A 7,911-nucleotide genomic window follows, 5' to 3' on the forward strand; every position below is an offset into this window, starting at 1 on the left:
CATCCAGGTCAGACTCAGAGAATGCCTTCGCCTTCTTGTACGAGGCAGTATGGGCCATGCCATAAAGGTCGTACAAGTGTGGCATCTCCGTCTTATTGTGATGCGCCTAAAAGAGAGGAACAAAATATTAGCATCAAGAATGAATTGCATGAATCATGAAGCAAGTCACATACCCAGTTTCGTCCGAACTAAAGTAAGTTGGCGCTACCTTGATGGTGTGGCACACCAACCATTTGGCTACACCGATCCTTTGCATTCTTGTGGACGGCTCGCCAGCTGCCTGTGCACCACTCATCAACCAACGCCTCCCAACAATCCATCTTATCCGCACACCATCTCGGGGGCACCTTTAAGTTATTAGAAAGAATTTTCAGCGCTACGCCTATGAATGAAATCAAAAAAACTACGTAGAATGACTTAAGAATAGGTAATTAACTTCATGTATTGCTCCTTCTTGAGAAACTTTTCGCGGCAATCCTTCTTCTGCTTCTTAATACCACGAGTGGCGTAGTAATCTCGAATAGCCTGCGGGCGAGCCTCGTGGCGCAAGTTCTGTAGTAACTGCCTACACTCGGCCTCGAGAACCCTGGCCTCCTCCTCCTCATATCCATCCTCACACCTATAGAAGGTCTGCAATCAAACGTGAAAACACCGATTAGTACAATAATTAGCTACATTGTTAATTTTAGATTCTGTAAAAGGATAATTTACCCAAAAGCTCTTGATCACCATCTCGGCCCTCGTGTGGCACAAGACACCATCTATAATCTCCTCCGGCGGGGACTGCGCAGCCTGGTAGTGCTCCCAGGAAAATCCTAGTGTAGGAACCTGACCCTCACCAGGGAACGTGACAAACCCCGGGAAATTTGTCCGGCAAAGCACACCAAGGACGGAGTTCAGCCTGCAGACTCCAAGAGGGTGTACCCATCCCCTGCAGTATGATAAGGTCAACGCATTAGATATTTGAACAAACTTGAAGGCAAAAGCTAAAAAAATAGTAAATGTACTTACCTATCTCCTTCAGGTTTAATCACCGGCCTCTGCTCACGGGTAGCCAGCGCGACCGGGAGACGTGTACTACCACGCTTGTAAATGGTGGCCCTGTCCACCTGCACATCGCCCTCCTTATTCGTAAGCTCATCCCCGCCATCCCCGCCCCCTAAGCCACCCGGACCCTCGGTCCAATCCAGCACTCGGTACGATCCGGCCAGGTCTCCCATCCGGGCCTCTCCACGTCGGGTGAAGCCTCCAGAACCATAGTCTTGTGGGCCGAATGCACCTCGACTCGAGGCTGCTCCTGGACTGGAGTCTCATGGGACGAATGCCCGTCAACACCAGGCTCCTGGAACGGAGTCCCCGTAGCCTCCTCGGCAAACGGGTCGACCATAGTAGTCATATGCTCGGGTGAATGAGCTAGTGGTGGTGGCGAGGACGGCTCAACAGTCCTCCTGGATCTTCCGCGGCCTCCACCTCTCCCTGTACCCTTCCCCTTCTTCCCAACCCGACCAGCACCTCTCCCAGTGGGCATTGCCGCCGACGAAGAAGAACCCACGGGTGGTGTCGACAGACTGTTTGCCAAGGCTCTAGGGAGAGATAGGGGTGGAAGGGAAGTACCACCCCTCGTGCGGGGCGCTTGGGAAGAACCCGTCGAGCGATCTGGAACAGCGCCCACCATCTTTCCACACCTGGTGACCTGCCATGATAAAGATTAAAAGAAATTAGTACAACATAAAAAAATTGAATAACTGACATGAATAATAATATGTACATGAATAATAAATATTAAAAAATATATAATTTAAGTTGTGAATCTTACAAACTAATAATCATCATCAATAAATGCATCATCATCATCACTATCACGCATGTCTTCATGAATGACGTGCTCGTCAGGTTCAACGGCGTGAAGTTGTGAAAGGCCTTCCTTTAATCGTTGAAGCATTGACAGGTCATCCGCATCAGTAACCTCTACGAGTTCCAGGTCTTCTGGTTCCGGCTCAGGGCTGGAGTCGGATTCATTGTCGCTTTCTACTTCCATGTTCTTGGGTGAAGCACGACGGTTCTTGAAACATTTCTTGGAAAGACGTGTTTCTTGGAAGAATTCTCCATCATATGTGTGTGGGTTAATGTGAGGTTCATAATCCTGTTCATTTGGGAGAGGTGATCTGACATGTGGCGGCACTTCATAAACAACATACCAACCTTCCAGATTCTTATCCGTTTGGCATGCCCACGGTAGATAGAAAACTTGGGTCGCCTGTTAAGTCGTAATATAGACATCGGGAACATCTAAATAGGTGTTTGGATTGATTTCGACTAGTCCTATATGTTCATGAGTCCTTCTAGTCTTCTTCGGCTGGAACCAATAACATTTGAAGACTACGACGTTCGGTGGGTTTTCACCATAGAATTGAAGTTCATAAATTGCTTCAAATCTTCCATAATACTCGATAACACCTTTGCCGATAGCAGAGAAACCACAATTTATAGATTTCCGATCGGGCATAGATAGCTCTTTGCCAAAGGTACGAAAGAGATACTCGTTGATGTTGTATTTCTCAAATGAACGGACCTTATAGTCAAAACCATTAGCGACTTGTCTCAAGTCGGTGTCCATAGACTCTGAATTAGCCTACAAGTTTAATACGAAACTTGCATTAGCCGCAAGTTAGACCAAGAAATGAAATGGTCCATTATGATAATTACCGTTTGTTTGAACCAAGAGATGAAACCGGGATAGCCGCCTCCTATCTTTGACAGAAGCTCATACTCTTCGACGGAATCATTTTCGATCACCGCTCCATCCGAGAATTTGGCAACGTAACAGATGTTTGAAATATCTGGGAATAAGAGCAGTTCAAATGAATTAGAAGTTATGGGAAAATGTGCCGTGAACTCACTCGATGTACGGTCGCACTTCTGTTAGGTTGTTGAAGATATACAACGAAATGTTCCGCCATTCTTCGACATCCAACGTTATTGGTTTCGAAGCACCGACTGGTGCGAGCTTCCCTTTGAATAGGCTGAGGTTGGACCCACCTTTTTAGGGTCTGCATCATTGTGTCGAGGCTTCGGATTATGCAAATGATGATTTTTGGCTTCGTAGTGTGTTGTCACAAAGTTTGCCACCTCTTCAGTAATGAATGCCTCAGCCATCGATGCTTCAATTCTACGCTTATTTTTACATTTAGCTCGAAGGGTCTTCTGCATCCTCTCAGTTGCATAGCACCAACGATCTTGCACGGGCCCACCCAATCTTGCCTCGGTCGGTAGATGTAAAATCAAATGCTGCATTGGATTAAAGAAGCCCGATGGAAAGATCTTCTCTAACTTGCACAACAACTCTGGTGCAAACTCCTCCATGTCTTCTACCACGCCAAGCGACAATTCTTTCGCACAAAGAACACGGAATAAATAGCTCAGCTCCGCCAGTACTAGCCATTCATCCTCAGGAATAAAGCCACGTAACATCACCGGCATTACCCGCTCTAGCCATATGTGCCAATCATGACTCTTGAGACCAAAGATTTTTAATTTTTCAAGACTCACTCCCCTCTTTAGATTCGTTGCATACCCATTCTGGGAACATCAAGTGCATTTTGACCCACAAGATAGTTTCCCTCATAGCTGGCCTTCCAAGATTGAACCAGGCCTTTGGCTTCGATCACTTCTGCTTTCCTTTGCCTTCTCGCATGTTTTGTAACGGTCTATGACATAGTGTCTCTTGATCGACTCTAGCCTTAGTATTATCCTTTGTCTTCCCATCTATGTCGAACAATGTACCAAAAATAGCCTCTCTGATATTCTTTTCAGTGTGCATCATGTCGATATTGTGTGGAAGAAGGAGGTCTTTGAAGTAAGGCAGATCCCAGAAGCATGGCTTGTGAGTCCAGGCGTGTTTTGAATTATACCCCTTGAAATACCCTGGATGCTCTGGATCAGGCTCGAGGGCGTTTAACAGATCCAGGATCTGTTGGCCTGTGAACGCAGGTGGTGCCAAGTTTTTGACAACTTTACCTTTGGTAAAGTTCTTCTTGTCTTTTCTGAACTGATGGTCAGGATCCAGGAACTGTCTATGCAAGTCAAAGCAAGAATACTTCCGACCCTCCTGCAACCAATGAAACTAAAGAGCTGCCTTGCATTGGGGGCACGGGAACCTTCCATGCACACACCATCCAGAGAATAGCGCATACGCTGGCAAGTCATGCATAGAGTACATGTACCACACATGCATTTTGAAGTTTTCTTTTCTAGCGGCATCGTATGTCTTGACCCCATTATCCCAAGCTTCTTCCAATTCATCCTTAAGCGGTTGCAGGTACACATTCATATTCTTCCCTGGATAATTGGGCCCTGGAATTATCAACGTCATAAATATGTTCTTTCTTTGCATAATCTGCCCGGGGGGAGATTGAGTGGAATGACAAATACAGGCCAACAACTGTATTGGGATTAAAACCATCCGTGGCGGCGCAGACTCGAGGATTCCTTGGATCTGCCGCTTTATCCTGATGTAATCCATCAAAATGTTTCCAAGCTTCCCCATCCGATGTGTGTACCATCATCTTATTCCCATCCGCATCTAGTTTGGTTCTTTTGCCCAATTTGTGCCATGTCATCTGTGTGGCTGTCTCTTCGACCATGAAAATACGTTGAAGTCTTGGTACGATTGGCATATACCGAAGAAATCTAACTATGATTTTGGTCTTCCTCTTCTCACCCATACCGTTGTCTACCACAAGATACGTACAAGACTCGCAATTGGGACAATAGTCGAAGTGTGCATACTCCTTCCTAAATAAGACACATCCTTTCTCACATGCATCTATCTACTCATAGGGCATCTTAAGTACACGAAGTAGTTTGTCCGACTGGTACAGGTTTGCATGCATGACATGGCCTTTGGGTAGGAAGCATCCAAATAGTGTCATCATCGCGTCGTAGCATTCTCTTCCCAAGTTGAACTGAGCCTTCAGAGCCATTACTTGTGCAATTGCATCCAGCTGACAAAGCTCAGTGTGCTCATGGAGAGGACGTTTTGAAGACTCCAACATTTCATAAAAGGCCTTTGTAGATTCCTCCATCTCATCTTCCGAATCCCGAGCATCATCAAAGTCTTGCACCATGTCTTCGATCCCGGTACCATGCTCATCCGTGCGACGACGGACCACCTCAGCTCTTGTGCGTTGTATAGACTCACCATGAAATGTCCACACCATATAATTAGGCTCAAAACCCCTCCTCTGCAGGTGTTTAATCATTACAGCCTCTGTCGTCTTTTTATAGTTGTCGCATCCAGGACAGGGGCAATAGTTTCTTTCCTGGCCATTTGCGAATGCGGCTTTCACAAATTCCTTTGTTTTTACAAACCATTCTTTCATCATCTCTTTCTGACTAGGGTGACCGGTATACATCCACACACGATCACTCATCTTGCGTAGCTACTAAAGACAGAAGAAATATATTTATATATAATTTAGCATTTATATTCATCGGTTAATCAGGTTCGCCATTTTTATTACGTCCAGGCAACCTACACGCTAATAGGTAAAGATAGGTCCTAATCCCACCCGAGTATGTGTAGATTGGGTTCGTTTTCCCATGCTCTACTCCGGATCCAACGCAAAATTTCGGCAGCACCTCCCCCCTGTTCTCCTGATACACGTCTCCGCAATAAACAGAGAGGATGTGCATCCGGAGAACAACAGGGAGGCACTGACGAAATTCCGCATCGGATCCAGAGCACAGCATACGGGAAAACGAACCCAATCTACACATACTCGGGCTATCCATGGATAATGTTTGACAAATCGAAAGGATGGCGGTTATAAATATGTAAAGACATGCATATTTATAGATGTCGCCCTTTCGAACGGGAGACGCATACTGGTCACGCATACTGATAAATTAATTTAATTACCTAAATCTAGAAAGTTTCATCCGAAAACCGAGCCACAGTAAATGAAGGGGCGGGGAGGAGATGAAATTTGTACCGACCCACGAATGCAGGGGCGGAGCTCGTACAACGCACGGGCAGGTCTTCGCACAGCAGACCTCACAGCGACGAGACAACTATCACATGTAAATCCACCCGATCAACACAAATAATCTAATTATGTCATTTTAGAGGAAAACAAGTTAAGAATATAATATTCATGAGCTAACCAAGGTTTTTATGCCATTTTGTAGCTAAATGGGCTAATTATCTCATTGTTGGGGAAAATAAGGTCAGGAGAATAAGATAGAGGAGAAGAAAGAGGAGGAGGAGAAGAAGAAGAAGAAATCAAGAAGAAGGAGAAGGAGGAGGCGGAGAAGAAGGAGGAGGATAAGGTATTCTTCTTCTCTTCTTCTATTCTTCTTTTCTTCTTCTCCTTCTTACTTTTGTCTTCTCCTCCTCCTCCTCTTCTTCTTCTTCTTCTTCTTCTTCTTCTCCTCCTCCTCCTCTTCTCCTCTTCTCCTCCTCCTCCTCTTCTTCTTCCTATTCTTTCTATTAAGCTAAATAACTAACTAACCTAACTAACCAAGCCAACTAAACCTATCGCTAAACCTAGATAGCACTAAACAGCAAAAAAAACAGAATCTACCACTAATTAACTAAAAAAGAATCTAGCTACCACTAAATACCAAACAATAAAAAATCAACTTCTTCTTCTTTTTTCTCTTCTTCTCCTTCTTATTTTTTTTCTTGTCTTCTTCTTCTCTTCTTCTTTACTTCTTCTCCTTCTTATTTTTTCTTCTCTTCTTCTTCTTCTTCTTCTTCTCCTTCTTATTTTTTTTCTTCTCTTCTTCTTCTTCTTCTTCTTCTTCTTCTTCTTCTTTTTCTTCTTCTCCTCCTCATCCTCCTCCTCTTCTTCTTCTTCTCCTCTTCTCGTCCTCCTCCTCCTCCTCTTCTCCTCTTCTCCTCCTCCACCTATCTAACCAAGCTAACTAACTAACCTAACTAAAACTACTAACCTAACTAAATCTACCACTAAAACTACTAACAATAATATAGCTACCACTAATTAACACAAAAAAACTAAATCTGTAAATTAGCAAAAAATAAAAAAAAGGACTCACCGGAGGGGGGCGCCCGGGGAGGAGGAGGGTGCGGCGATGGAGGAGACGGCGGTGGTGGCGGAGGGGGTGGTGGTGGAGAAGGGGCGAGCTCCAACGGCGGTGGTGCAGGAGGAGGTCCCGGGGAGGAGGAGGGGCGTGGTGGAGGAGGGGCGCAGGGAGGAGGGGGCGCAGGGAGGCCGGAGGAGGAGGGGCGGCGGCCCAGGGAGGCCGGAGGCTGGAGGAGGGAGGAGGAGGGGCGCAGGGAGGCCGGAGGAGGAGGGGGCGCAGGGAGGCTGGAGGAGGAGGGGCGGCGGCGCAGGGAGGCCGGAGGAGGGCGCGGCAGCGGTGGTGCTGTCGGGGGTGAGAGAGAGGGGTGTGGGGTGGCCGTTAGTGGTGAGAGAGAGGCGCGTGGGGTGGGGCTAACGTCCGTTAGGGGCGCACCCTCTTTGTCGTCCGCCTCCCGACAGCACATAGGAGAAAAGCGGACAGCAAAGAGAGAGGTCGTTAGGGGGGAGAGGGGGTGCGGGGTGGGCCAGCCGAACTCTTTGCCATCTGCCTAAGTTAAGTTTGCCGTGAGCCAGCAGACGGGAAAGAAGCAGCAGATGGCAAAGACCCTCTTTGCCATCAGCCTTCTCTTTGTCGTCTGGTTTCTGGTAGCTGATGGCAAAGAGGGTCTTTGCCATCAGCCAGCAAACGGAAAAGAAGCAGATGGCAAAAAACTGTTTTCCAGTAGTGATCTACATAGATTAGATGCAAGTCTGGATGTGATGTTCCATCTCGTGTAAAAGGATTAGCCAGCAGTTTCTCAAGCATACCCGAAGGAAATTCAAAGCACATATTTTTAGTAGGTGCAGCAGGTTGAGGAGCAACTCT

The sequence above is a fragment of the Hordeum vulgare genome, chromosome 7H (genome assembly GCF_904849725.1).
Source record: "Hordeum vulgare subsp. vulgare chromosome 7H, MorexV3_pseudomolecules_assembly, whole genome shotgun sequence".
Taxonomy (NCBI): domain Eukaryota; kingdom Viridiplantae; phylum Streptophyta; class Magnoliopsida; order Poales; family Poaceae; genus Hordeum; species Hordeum vulgare.